Source organism: Stegodyphus dumicola, chromosome 11 (genome assembly GCF_044657685.1).
Source record: "Stegodyphus dumicola isolate Sdum_Otavi_A_Nest chromosome 11, ASM4465768v1".
Taxonomy (NCBI): domain Eukaryota; kingdom Metazoa; phylum Arthropoda; class Arachnida; order Araneae; family Eresidae; genus Stegodyphus; species Stegodyphus dumicola.
In genome coordinates, this window is record NC_140778.1 from 167465172 (window position 1) to 167479868 (window position 14697).

The 14697-nt window shown below is 47.9% G+C and overlaps 1 non-coding gene and 3 pseudogenes across 1 annotated transcript; all 4 read left to right on the forward strand.

The window, feature by feature from the left end:
- The first annotated feature begins 1481 nt into the window (after positions 1-1481).
- LOC146994688 (U2 spliceosomal RNA) lies at positions 1482-1673 on the forward strand. Its single transcript, XR_015044243.1, has one exon. It is a non-coding gene; the product is annotated as a U2 spliceosomal RNA (small nuclear RNA).
- A 1903-nt stretch (positions 1674-3576) lies between these two features.
- LOC146994689 (U2 spliceosomal RNA) lies at positions 3577-3726 on the forward strand (annotated as a pseudogene).
- A 5823-nt stretch (positions 3727-9549) lies between these two features.
- LOC146994690 (U2 spliceosomal RNA) lies at positions 9550-9723 on the forward strand (annotated as a pseudogene).
- Positions 9724-11625: 1902 nt separating this feature from the next.
- Positions 11626-11775, forward strand: LOC146994691 (U2 spliceosomal RNA; annotated as a pseudogene).
- Positions 11776-14697: the final 2922 nt, after the last annotated feature.

Here is a 14697-nt window from a genome sequence, read left to right on the forward strand (position 1 = left end):
TTTGCCAGATCTTTCCCACTACAGCGCGCGTATACACATTGCTTCTTTCAACACACGAGCCTTTTTATTGTAAATAACTCTCAAAAGGGTGTAAAATGTTTGTAGGCACACTGCAGCAACAAAGATTTTTCTGTCTGTTTCCTAATGTTTTGTTTGTCTCTGTATGATTTCTAAACGCCAGCTAATTGTAATGGTCTACAATTATTGTTAAGGATTGTTGTATTTATGTTTTTATTCATTCATTCATTTATTTTGTTGGCACATTAATATTAACAAACGGGAAAATGCCAATAGATGGCTGCACTATGCAGGAAGCAGTTTATTCTGAGTTTTGAGATGGCTTGCCCGCCACTAGTGTGGAAGTGTAGAATACAAAGTAATCATTAATTGTAAATTAAAAAGTACTGTTTTATTGTACATATTACAAATGAATTTGTAAAGTGTTTTTTGTAATTTTTCTGTTTGTTTAATTGTTTTAAGTTCGTAATATTTCACTCTGTGTTTTCAAGTGCAACGTTTGAACTGAAGAGAGAGAGAGAGAGAGTATCTCTGAGTTGGAAACCATGTGCTGGACTGTGCATGTCGAGTTTGTGTCAATCAAACTCTGGCATTATGTAATGCAGTTTTGGCTGATAAATTTTACTGTCTCAATATTTGTTTAATCACAAAAAATAATTTCTTCCCAAGCATGGGCATTCGATAACTCCAGGAATATTTATTTATTTATTTTTGGTTTTGCTATTTTTATTGCCTTTGTAATTACATTTGTTTTATATTCACCTGCAGTGAAGAATGAGATTTTTCGGAGGAGGAAGCTACTCCAGAGAAATGAACACTTTCATGAATATTTCATTGTCCTCTTTTCCCATCTGAAAAAAAATTGAGAAAATACGAGAATATTATGTTGCATGGTGCATAAGCTTATAAAAGCTGGAGGAAAACACCGGAATTCAGTTGTTTACTTACTGCTGTTATTGACTGTAGCGATTTCGCGTTGAGATCGGATTAACTTTTTCTACTTTGAATTTTGTTCCGGCCAACGTTTCCGTAAAACGTCCAATATAACTACTGTAAGTTATTGCGATATTGTAGAAATATCTGTGAGGATATTTCAGCATTGTGGTTCATTTGCTGTAGTAAGAATAAAATTTGCAATTGAATCTTGAATGAAATGAACTTTTGACGTCCTTGGCTTTTTAAAACTAGCCCCGCCCAAGGAGGAGGGGACTGACGCCTCCAGAATGGGAACATTAGAAAGGACCGCAAAATGATCCACTTGACTAGACAGAAATTGGTCATCCTTGTACACCTCTTTTTTTGTAACACAGGAGGAGGATGAAATAACGACATATCATAAAAAACCCCCAAGCAGCACTCGCTAACCTGAGTCTTCTGCACCCACTTCTCCCCCCTGCACGAATGCTCAGGACTTTTGAAATATGAAAAATTGAAAGTGAATTCATCACGCCAGAGAATTCTGCATCGCTTCTCGGCCTTTTGGCTAAGATCAAAGTGTAGTACTGTTCTTATCAGCTTAATATCTGATACGACGTCGACATGACGTCAAGATATTAAACTAATTTTTGCAGATAGGCTTGTGGTTAGGAATTTATTCCGCCCTCGCCACGGGTTGGCCTGCTATGGCACTACTTGCAGGATACGGCCCACAATATATCCAAAAAGCAGAAACTTCACTCACCCACTGCATCCTCAGGAAAACGTCCTTTTAAAATGGCCCCTTCAAATTTCAGAAAACCGAAGGTCTGACAACATCATACCTTTGTACGAGTGTGCGGCGACCTGCCTTTTTTTTTAACTCGGGCCCCTCGTTCTTTTCCTCGGAATGGGAACATTCTGGAGCCTCGGGTTTAACCCTCGTTCTTTTCAGTGTCAAGTTCTGGTTTCTGTAAATACGAAGTTTTATTCGTATTTACAGAAATCCCATAAAATCCACATTTCTTTCCCCGTACTGTTAACAACTTACTCATTCTGTCTGACTGATTGAAGGAAGATCGGCCTCGAAATATCACTCAAATTTCATTTGCAGTAACATTTTTGTCTCATTTCATGTAAGTTTGAGAGAATTCCTATTCACATTTGCCAGATCTTTCCCACTACAGCGCGCGTATACACATTGCTTCTTTCAACACACGAGCCTTTTTATTGTAAATAACTCTCAAAAGGGTGTAAAATGTTTGTAGGCACACTGCAGCAACAAAGATTTTTCTGTCTGTTTCCTAATGTTTTGTTTGTCTCTGTATGATTTCTAAACGCCAGCTAATTGTAATGGTCTACAATTATTGTTAAGGATTGTTGTATTTATGTTTTTATTCATTCATTCATTTATTTTGTTGGCACATTAATATTAACAAACGGGAAAATGCCAATAGATGGCTGCACTATGCAGGAAGCAGTTTATTCTGAGTTTTGAGATGGCTTGCCCGCCACTAGTGTGGAAGTGTAGAATACAAAGTAATCATTAATTGTAAATTAAAAAGTACTGTTTTATTGTACATATTACAAATGAATTTGTAAAGTGTTTTTTGTAATTTTTCTGTTTGTTTAATTGTTTTAAGTTCCTAATATTTCACTCTGTGTTTTCAAGTGCAACGTTTGAACTGAAGAGAGAGAGAGAGAGAGTATCTCTGAGTTGGAAACCATGTGCTGGACTGTGCATGTCGAGTTTGTGTCAATCAAACTCTGGCATTATGTAATGCAGTTTTGGCTGATAAATTTTACTGTCTCAATATTTGTTTAATCACAAAAAATAATTTCTTCCCAAGCATGGGCATTCGATAACTCCAGGAATATTTATTTATTTATTTTTGGTTTTGCTATTTTTATTGCCTTTGTAATTACATTTGTTTTATATTCACCTGCAGTGAAGAATGAGATTTTTCGGAGGAGGAAGCTACTCCAGAGAAATGAACACTTTCATGAATATTTCATTGTCCTCTTTTCCCATCTGAAAAAAAATTGAGAAAATACGAGAATATTATGTTGCATGGTGCATAAGCTTATAAAAGCTGGAGGAAAACACCGGAATTCAGTTGTTTACTTACTGCTGTTATTGACTGTAGCGATTTCGCGTTGAGATCGGATTAACTTTTTCTACTTTGAATTTTGTTCCGGCCAACGTTTCCGTAAAACGTCCAATATAACTACTGTAAGTTATTGCGATATTGTAGAAATATCTGTGAGGATATTTCAGCATTGTGGTTCATTTGCTGTAGTAAGAATAAAATTTGCAATTGAATCTTGAATGAAATGAACTTTTGACGTCCTTGGCTTTTTAAAACTAGCCCCGCCCAAGGAGGAGGGGACTGACGCCTCCAGAATGGGAACATTAGAAAGGACCGCAAAATGATCCACTTGACTAGACAGAAATTGGTCATCCTTGTACACCTCTTTTTTTGTAACACAGGAGGAGGATGAAATAACGACATATCATAAAAAACCCCCAAGCAGCACTCGCTAACCTGAGTCTTCTGCACCCCCTTCTCCCCCTGCACGAATGCTCAGGACTTTTGAAATATGAAAAATTGAAAGTGAATTCATCACGCCAGAGAATTCTGCATCGCTTCTCGGCCTTTTGGCTAAGATCAAAGTGTAGTAAATCGGTCGAGTTGCCGATACTTTTTCATCTTTTTTGGTCACTTCTTACTGTTTTTACAGGTAGACTGGTGGCTAAAGATGTTTCCTGTTTCTCGGCCTCGCCCACCGCCGAGGCCCCGCCCACCGCCTGGAGTTCGGAGCCCTGGAAGACGCTCACCGCCTCCTGAAGCCAGTTTTGGAGTCCTGGATGCCGGAGCAGGTTCCCATACGGTGCATGGAGTCCCTGGAGACGTTCCTGTTGTAGCTGTTGACCGTGGAGTGCCTGCCGTTCCCGCTGGAGGTCCTGTTGCTGGATCCATTGGAACCTGTTCCCGTGCTGTTCATGGAGTCCCTGGAGCAGCTGTTGACCATGGAGTGCCCGCCGTTCCCGCTGGAGCTATCCCTGGATCCAATGGAGTCGTCCCTCTTGCTCCGGGATCAGCCGCTGATGCTTCCCAAGCCATCCCTGGATCTATTGGAGCCTCTCCTGGTGCGCCTGATGCAGAAGCTGAGGCCCCCGGATTGTCTGAGGCCATTCCTGCCTACCCTGGAGCTTCTGAAAACATCCCTGTGACGGCCGGAGCCTTCCCGGTTGCATCTGTCCCTGGATTGATCCAATCCGTTCCGGCTACATCCCAAGTCGCCGCTGCAGACCATGGATCCTCCGATGGAAACTCTTGTGTCGTCGCTGGATCTGCCGGAGCTATTCTTGCCCTTGGAGCGAGTGCCTCTCCCGAAATTGCCACTGGAGGTTCCAGAGCTGTTCCTGCATCTTCTAGTGCCACTGCTCATCCTGGAGTCGCCGCTGTGGTCCCTAGTGCCACGCCTTGCCTGCCCGGAGCCGGCTCGTCTGCCAGGAGTGTGCCCACCTACTACTACGGGAGTATCGCCACTAGTGAAGCCACGCCCACCGGGTCGTCCTCCTTGCCCAGACACGTGCCAGCTTTCGTTACACCCTCTGGACCGCCCCTTTCCAAAGGTGGACACTTACGCCAACTGTTGGATAGAATTCAAGCCAAGACTTCTGGCTGCACACCGCTCCTACCTGTGGTCACTTGTCAACCTAGTGAACGAAGGACACCAGAGGGTTCATCACTCGCCAAGTCTGCTCACACGTCCTCCTCTGCCAAGGACACGCCCACCACACCCCAGTCTACATTCGCATGCTACGTCTGCGGATTGGAGTGTACGAGCAGAAGGGGCCTCAGAAGGCATACAAGGACGCACGTGCAGGAGAAAGACAGTCAGCTCCACCCACCTCCTGACAGAAGGGTAGCTGCGAGCATTCCTGGGTCATTGATCTCGCCCGTATGTCATCATACACGGGCTCGGACGGCGGCTGGTCATGCCTGCTCATCGAACACACTCACGAGCTCACCCCCACGCACTTACGCTGAAGCTCTTTCTTCGCCATCCATGAGAGAGAGTTCTGCTCATCCTGCTTCAACCGGTCCTCTCTGCGCAGTGATCACCTCCACCGCGGGGACGGAGTCTCTGACGTCCAACGTACCTGCTAAATCCAAGGTGTTTCCTGCGGAGAACACAAGGAACTTGCTGCCACCTTCGGAGACGTCAATCCCGTCGACACCATACTCCACCCTCCCGGCCAGGAATTCTACTCCCACCGTCATACCTGGACCAAAGACTAATGCTTCCACACCTCAACTGGCGTCTGCCGTCACCTGCCCGGATTGTGGTCGCTCCTGCCTGAATAAGAAACAGCTGCGGTCCCATCGTCACCTCCGTCACAGACAGGTTCCCCCTCCTACCTCTCCTGGAGACGATGACTTTACCTCCTCAACTCCTGAGACACTGACTGACGCCGCTTCTTCACCGCCCGCTGCTCCTGCACCAGGCCCCGTCCACACGGACTGCACTGCCTCTGGCTCAACAGACGCTGCTCCTCAACCTGCTTTAACTGCCACTGTCCCGGTGACCACTTCGCCTAGTAAAGACCTACCTGGTGAATCCGATGTCGCACCTCAAGTACCCTGCCAGACACGCTTGGATACTACATCCAGCGCTGGAGACACGACTGATGCGGACGTCCTCATCCTATGCCTCACTCCCTCAGAAAGGACTGATCTGCTCTCTACTGAATTGCCCGCACCAGACAGCAATGTAATACGCTCACATGCTGCTACGACTTCTACTGAGCAAATTGCACCTGGCCCACGTCCTAGCAGGCCATTGCAGAACCTGTCAGTGAGGGAGCCTTTGCCTATGCCCACTCATGTGGAGAATCATGAGTCCTGCCCAGAGACATCCTGCCGACGTGACTCTATTGTCCATCTACTCTTCCCGATGCAAGACACACTCCACTGCACCGAAAGGGACTGCCATAGGACATTCCATTCGAAACGCTGGACCCAACTCCGCCACTCGCTCTGCAGACACCTCTTGTACACACATGGCATAGATGTTGCTAGCACTCGGAACTGGTGTGTACACTGCCTATTGCCCATCGCCGTTAAGGTCTCGACCCATCAATGCTTTAGAGACCGGCCCGTAGTCGTCGAATCGGGCATTCAACATCGTTGGAGATGTACCCAGTGCGACTTCTCATGCCAAACACGGGGTGGATTCCTAAACCACCAAGCACGCCACCGACGTGAACGGCAGCGCTTACTCCAGCCACCTCTAGTGACGCCTCTCCTTCCCTCCACCTCGGCAAGACGACAGGCACGGACTGCACGATTCCGTACATCTCGCCAAGATGATGCTAGAACTGATGGACCTTCCACTGCCTACCAATCGACAAGTGCAACAGACCCTAATACCTTGCCCTATCAAGAGGATGCCGCACCTCCAGGAACAGACATGAGGACTACCCCACAGGTTGATGCGCCTTTGACTGACAATCTGGGAACCAACCCTTCGTTTGAAGAACACTCCCCGGAGCCGTCCTTCCCGGATTTGCCTTCACCTACCGGTCCTACAGTTACACCCGACTCACCGGTTCCAGATGCCGTATCGGATGATGCCGAGAGATCTCCACTGGGTGGTGTAGAAATACAAGTCACGTCCCCCCTTGAACACTTCGTAGAACGACTGGAAGAGTTTTCCGACCCGATGACCACTGAGCAGTGGGATGCCTTTTCCACGTTACTTGACGAGATCTTGATGGCCGCCGCGAGTGCAGTTCGTCTTCCTCCCGCTAGCGAGGATGTAACTGGAAACAACAACAATTCCGCCAAGATACGTGATGACCCAAAGTTGCTCCAGAAACTCTACCGTCGTAACCGACGCAGAGCGGTCCGACTGATTTGCGGGGATGATTCACAGAGATGCCCAATTGGAAGACAGGATATACAAGATCACTTTGCTGCTGCCCTATGCAACAACCGAGTTGACACCTCAGTGTACACCTCACCATCCCCTCTCCCCAGAGAACTTGACCTCTCTCCATTTTCTCCTGCAGAGATCGCAAGGAAACTCTATTCAGCTGAAAACTCGGCACCCGGACACGATCGACTCTCATACAACCATTGGAAGGCCGTTGATCCGGACTGTACAGTACTCGCAGCCATCTTCAACATCTGCTTGAAAGCTAGGAAAGTCCCTGCAGCTTGGAAAGACTCTCGTACTATCCTGTTACCCAAAGGGGGTGACCCGCATAACATCAAAAACTGGCGTCCTATCTCGCTGAGTGTTACGATTGCCAAGCTGTTCTGTGGTTGCCTGGCACGACGGTTCACTTCTTGGCTCATCGACAACTGCATCCTCTCCCCGTCGCAGAAGGGATTTCTACCCTTCGACGGGGTGTTTGAAAATAACTTCGTTGTTCAGCAGAGAATCCAGCTAGCACGGACCAGCCAATCTGACATCTGCCTGGCGTCATTGGACCTATCCAATGCCTTCGGATCCGTGCCCCACGATGCAATTTTTGCTGCGCTTCGAGCCTCTGGAGTTGGGAATCATTTCACCGAGCTGATACAGGAGCTGTACACGGATGCGTCCACACGCGTCTTCACAGAGGAAGGCCCCACGGATCCAATTCCAATTGACATCGGAGTACGTCAGGGTTGCCCCCTAAGTGGGCTGTTGTTCAACTTGACCATCAACCCGATACTTGTCGCAGTCCAAGGGCAAAGTCCTCTACACCGCATACTGGCGTATGCCGACGACCTACTGCTACTCGCGCCCTCCCCTGCGGAGCTGCAAACTCAACTCAATCTGACGCACAACCTGGTTGGAAAGCTTGGCCTCTACATCAACCCCAGAAAATGCTTCTCCCTACATATCTCCGGAGCTCGCCCAACGGGTGTCCGCCACTCTCAGTTCTCGATCGACGGCACTGCCATCAGGTGTCTTCGTGAGGGTGAAGGTGAGGAATTTTTGGGGAAACCAATTGGATTCAACCAACCACCGGACATCGAGGCACTCAATACTTACCTACAGAAATGCGAGATGATCCTGAATTCGCCACTTGCTCCCTGGCAGCGCATTGACGCGCTCAAATCCTTTGTGTTTCCATCAATGGATTTTGATATGAGGACGGCCCGGTTGAAGAAAACCGACTGGGCAAAGATTGACTCACATGTGCGCCCGCTACTAAAGAGGACTCTCAACCTACCTCCCGAGGCGGCAAATGAATATCTTTACGGCGCGAAGGAATCTGCATGCTTTGGTATCCCGCTGGCTGCCGAAAGCTCAGATATAGCAAGGATTGACAGCGCTTTCAAGTTGCTCACTTCATTGGACCCTGGGATACAACAGCTCGCTTGGGAGAACCTTACGCGACTTGTAAGTGGACGACTGAAAAGGGTTCCTTCCTTCTCTGAGATTGCAGCTTTCCTTTCGGGATGTGACGAAGACTTTCCCAGGAGCACCTCCAACCCAATTTCATCAGTTTGGTCCGCGGCCAGAAGCGCAGCCCGTCGCCTAAAAGTCACGTGGACAATTTCTGACGACCACACTGTGGAGATCTCTCATGACGGTACCACCATAACAGCCGGCAAGCGACGCCTTGTATTCCGCACCCTGCGGAATGCCATCAAGAAATCCCGCGCAGAGAAACTCATCACTTATCCCAACCAGGGCAAGGCGATGGAATGCGCAGCGGCTGCCAAAGCAAGCTCTCACTTTTTCCGGAACGGGGCATTTACACGATTCGCCGACTGGCGATTTATACATCGTGCAAGGCTAAACCTCGTCCCCTTGAACGGTGTTCGTCGCAATGTGAATGGCTCCCGTGGCTGCAGAAGATGCAACTTTGAGCTCGAGACCCTCCCGCATGTCCTCTGCCACTGCATGAGATACAGCCGTCTCTACCAAGCGAGGCACAATGCAGTGGTAGAGAGGATTATAAAGGCAGCCAGTGGGAGGTGGCAGCTCCTCTCCGATAACCGGCCAGTCAGAGGACTCCCGCTACGCCCGGACATCATCCTAACAAGAGACAACGCATGCCTCATCCTAGACATAACAGTTGCTTTTGACAACCGTCGGTCTGCATTTGATGCTGCTCGCCGAGAGAAGATGAACAAGTACCGTCCGCTAATCGAAGCACTGAAATCTACATACAACGATGTGCGAGTAGAAGCAATTGTAATCGGAGCACTAGGATCATGGGATCCAAACAACGATAAAGTTCTCAGCAGGATCTGCAGCAGGAAGTACGCATCACTTATGCGAAAGCTCATCGTAAGTGAAACAATAAGTAAATCAAGGGATATCTATGTGGAGCATCTCACGGACGTCAGACAGGAGAACTGGTAAATTTAACATGGACTCACTGAACTATCCGATTAAGTGTTCACAAAGTACAAACCCCCGAAATATGTAAGTAGAAAGAAAAACCTAGTATGTTGTACATAAGTGCTTGGTTCTGAAAATAGTTGTTGTACATATCTGCTTCGCTCTGTAAATAATTGTAAATAGAAAATTAATGTATAATAGAATTGTAAAATGATATTTCTGCCACGCAAATATCATTCTTCTGTAAAGTGGCCAAAAATATTGTTCAATAAAAAACATCTGTTCTTATCAGCTTAATATCTGATACGACGTCGACATGACGTCAAGATATTAAACTAATTTTTGCAGATAGGCTTGTGGTTAGGAATTTATTCCGCCCTCGCCACGGGTTGGCCTGCTATGGCACTACTTGCAGGATACGGCCCACAATATATCCAAAAAGCAGAAACTTCACTCACCCACTGCATCCTCAGGAAAACGTCCTTTTAAAATGGCCCCTTCAAATTTCAGAAAACCGAAGGTCTGACAACATCATACCTTTGTACGAGTGTGCGGCGACCTGCCTTTTTTTTAACTCGGGCCCCTCGTTCTTTTCCTCGGAATGGGAACATTCTGGAGCCTCGGGTTTAACCCTCGTTCTTTTCAGTGTCAAGTTCTGGTTTCTGTAAATACGAAGTTTTATTCGTATTTACAGAAATCCCATAAAATCCACATTTCTTTCCCCGTACTGTTAACAACTTACTCATTCTGTCTGACTGATTGAAGGAAGATCGGCCTCGAAATATCACTCAAATTTCATTTGCAGTAACATTTTTGTCTCATTTCATGTAAGTTTGAGAGAATTCCTATTCACATTTGCCAGATCTTTCCCACTACAGCGCGCGTATACACATTGCTTCTTTCAACACACGAGCCTTTTTATTGTAAATAACTCTCAAAAGGGTGTAAAATGTTTGTAGGCACACTGCAGCAACAAAGATTTTTCTGTCTGTTTCCTAATGTTTTGTTTGTCTCTGTATGATTTCTAAACGCCAGCTAATTGTAATGGTCTACAATTATTGTTAAGGATTGTTGTATTTATGTTTTTATTCATTCATTCATTTATTTTGTTGGCACATTAATATTAACAAACGGGAAAATGCCAATAGATGGCTGCACTATGCAGGAAGCAGTTTATTCTGAGTTTTGAGATGGCTTGCCCGCCACTAGTGTGGAAGTGTAGAATACAAAGTAATCATTAATTGTAAATTAAAAAGTACTGTTTTATTGTACATATTACAAATGAATTTGTAAAGTGTTTTTTGTAATTTTTCTGTTTGTTTAATTGTTTTAAGTTCCTAATATTTCACTCTGTGTTTTCAAGTGCAACGTTTGAACTGAAGAGAGAGAGAGAGAGAGTATCTCTGAGTTGGAAACCATGTGCTGGACTGTGCATGTCGAGTTTGTGTCAATCAAACTCTGGCATTATGTAATGCAGTTTTGGCTGATAAATTTTACTGTCTCAATATTTGTTTAATCACAAAAAATAATTTCTTCCCAAGCATGGGCATTCGATAACTCCAGGAATATTTATTTATTTATTTTTGGTTTTGCTATTTTTATTGCCTTTGTAATTACATTTGTTTTATATTCACCTGCAGTGAAGAATGAGATTTTTCGGAGGAGGAAGCTACTCCAGAGAAATGAACACTTTCATGAATATTTCATTGTCCTCTTTTCCCATCTGAAAAAAAATTGAGAAAATACGAGAATATTATGTTGCATGGTGCATAAGCTTATAAAAGCTGGAGGAAAACACCGGAATTCAGTTGTTTACTTACTGCTGTTATTGACTGTAGCGATTTCGCGTTGAGATCGGATTAACTTTTTCTACTTTGAATTTTGTTCCGGCCAACGTTTCCGTAAAACGTCCAATATAACTACTGTAAGTTATTGCGATATTGTAGAAATATCTGTGAGGATATTTCAGCATTGTGGTTCATTTGCTGTAGTAAGAATAAAATTTGCAATTGAATCTTGAATGAAATGAACTTTTGACGTCCTTGGCTTTTTAAAACTAGCCCCGCCCAAGGAGGAGGGGACTGACGCCTCCAGAATGGGAACATTAGAAAGGACCGCAAAATGATCCACTTGACTAGACAGAAATTGGTCATCCTTGTACACCTCTTTTTTTGTAACACAGGAGGAGGATGAAATAACGACATATCATAAAAAACCCCCAAGCAGCACTCGCTAACCTGAGTCTTCTGCACCCCCTTCTCCCCCTGCACGAATGCTCAGGACTTTTGAAATATGAAAAATTGAAAGTGAATTCATCACGCCAGAGAATTCTGCATCGCTTCTCGGCCTTTTGGCTAAGATCAAAGTGTAGTAAATCGGTCAAGTTGCCGATACTTTTTCATCTTTTTTGGTCACTTCTTACTGTTTTTACAGGTAGACTGGTGGCTAAAGATGTTTCCTGTTTCTAGGCCTCGCCCACCGCCGAGGCCCCGCCCACCGCCTGGAGTTCGGAGCCCTGGAAGAAGCTCACCGCCTCCTGAAGCCAGTTTTGGAGTCCTGGATGCCGGAGCAGGTTCCCATACGGTGCATGGAGTCCCTGGAGACGTTCCTGTTGTAGCTGTTGACCGTGGAGTGCCTGCCGTTCCCGCTGGAGGTCCTGTTGCTGGATCCATTGGAACCTGTTCCCGTGCTGTTCATGGAGTCCCTGGAGCAGCTGTTGACAATGGAGTGCCCGCCGTTCCCGCTGGAGCTATCCCTGGATCCAATGGAGTCGTCCCTCTTGCTCCGGGATCAGCCGCTGATGCTTCCCAAGCCATCCCTGGATCTATTGGAGCCTCTCCTGGTGCGGCTGATGCAGAAGCTGAGGCCCCCGGATTGTCTGAGGCCATTCCTGCCTACCCTGGAGCTTCTGAAGACATCCCTGTGACGGCCGGAGCCTTCCCGGTTGCATCTGTCCCTGGATTGATCCAATCCGTTCCGGCTACTTCCCAAGTCGCCGCTGCAGACCATGGATCCTCCGATGGAAACTCTTGTGTCGTCGCTGGATCTGCTGGAGCTATTCCTGCCCTTGGAGCGAGTGCCTCTCCCGAAATTGCCACTGGAGGTTCCAGAGCTGTTCCTGCATCTTCTAGTGCCACTGCTCATCCTGGAGTCGCCGCTGTGGTCCCTAGTGCCACGCCTTGCCTGCCCGGAGCCGGCTCGTCTGCCAGGAGTGTGCCCACCTACTACTACGGGAGTATCGCCACTAGTGAAGCCACGCCCACCGGGTCGTCCTCCTTGCCCAGACACGTGCCAGCTTTCGTTACACCCTCTGGACCGCCCCTTTCCAAAGGTGGACACTTACGCCAACTGTTGGATAGAATTCAAGCCAAGACTTCTGGCTGCACACCGCTCCTACCTGTGGTCACTTGTCAACCTAGTGAACGAAGGACACCAGAGGGTTCATCACTCGCCAAGTCTGCTCACACGTCCTCCTCTGCCAAGGACACGCCCACCACACCCCAGTCTACATTCGCATGCTACGTCTGCGGATTGGAGTGTACGAGCAGAAGGGGCCTCAGAAGGCATACAAGGACGCACGTGCAGGAGAAAGACAGTCAGCTCCACCCACCTCCTGACAGAAGGGTAGCTGCGAGCATTCCTGGGTCATTGATCTCGCCCGTATGTCATCATACACGGGCTCGGACGGCGGCTGGTCATGCCTGCTCATCGAACACACTCACGATCTCACCCCCACGCACTTACGCTGAAGCTCTTTCTTCGCCATCCATGAGAGAGAGTTCTGCTCATCCTGCTTCAACCGGTCCTCTCTGCGCAGTGATCACCTCCACCGCGGGGACGGAGTCTCTGACGTCCAACGTACCTGCTAAATCCAAGGTGTTTCCTGCGGAGAACACAAGGAACTTGCTGCCACCTTCGGAGACGTCAATCCCGTCGACACCATACTTCACCCTCCCGGCCAGGAATTCTACTCCCACCGTCATACCTGGACCAAAGACTAATGCTTCCACACCTCAACTGGCGTCTGCCGTCACCTGCCCGGATTGTGGTCGCTCCTGCCTGAATAAGAAACAGCTGCGGTCCCATCGTCACCTCCGTCACAGACAGGCTCCGCCTCCCACCTCTCCTGGAGACGATGACTTTACCTCCTCAACTCCTGAGACACTGACTGACGCCGCTTCTTCACCGCCCGCTGCTCCTGCACCAGGCCCCGTCCACACGGACTGCACTGCCTCTGGCTCAACAGACGCTGCTCCTCAACCTGCTTTAACTGCCACTGTCCCGGTGACCACTTCGCCTAGTAAAGACTTACCTGGTGAATCCGATGTCGCACCTCAAGTACCCTGCCAGACACGCTTGGATACTACCTCCAGCGCTGGAGACACGACTGATGCGGACGTCCTCATCCTATGCCTCACTCCCTCAGAAAGGACTGATCTGCTCTCTACTGAATTGCCCGCACCAGACAGCAATTTAATACGCTCACATGCTGCTACGACTTCTACTGAGCAAATTGCACCTGGCCCACGTCCCAGCAGGCCATTGCAGAACCTGTCAGTGAGGGAGCCTTTGCCTATGCCCACTCATGTGGAGAATCATGAGTCCTGCCCAGAGACATCCTGCCGACGTGACTCTATTGTCCATCTACTCTTCCCGATGCAAGACACACTCCACTGCACCGAAAGGGACTGCCATAGGACATTCCATTCGAAACGCTGGACCCAACTCCGCCACTCGCTCTGCAGACACCTCTTGTACACACATGGCATAGATGTTGCTAGCACTCGGAACTGGTGTGTACACTGCCTATTGCCCATCGCCGTTAAGGTCTCGACCCATCAATGCTTTAGAGACCGGCCCGTAGTCGTCGAATCGGGCATTCAACATCGTTGGAGATGTACCCAGTGCGACTTCTCATGCCAAACACGGGGTGGATTCCTTAACCACCAAGCACGCCACCGACGTGAACGGCAGCGCTTACTCCAGCCACCTCTAGTGACGCCTCTCCTTCCCTCCACCTCGGCAAGACGACAGGCACGGACTGCACGATTCCGTACATCTCGCCAAGATGATGCTAGAACTGATGGACCTTCCACTGCCTACCAATCGACAAGTGCAACAGACCCTAATACCTTGCCCTATCAAGAGGATGCCGCACCTCCAGGAACAGACATGAGGACTACCCCACAGGTTGATGCGCCTTTGACTGACAATCTGGGAACCAACCCTTCCTTTGAAGAACACTCCCCGGAGCCGTCCTTCCCGGATTCGCCTTCACCTACCGGTCCTACAGTTACACCCGACTCACCGGTTCCAGAAGCCGTATCGGATGATGCCGAGAGATCTCCACTGGGTGGTGTAGAAATACAAGTCACGTCCCCCCTTGAACACTTCGTAGAACGACTG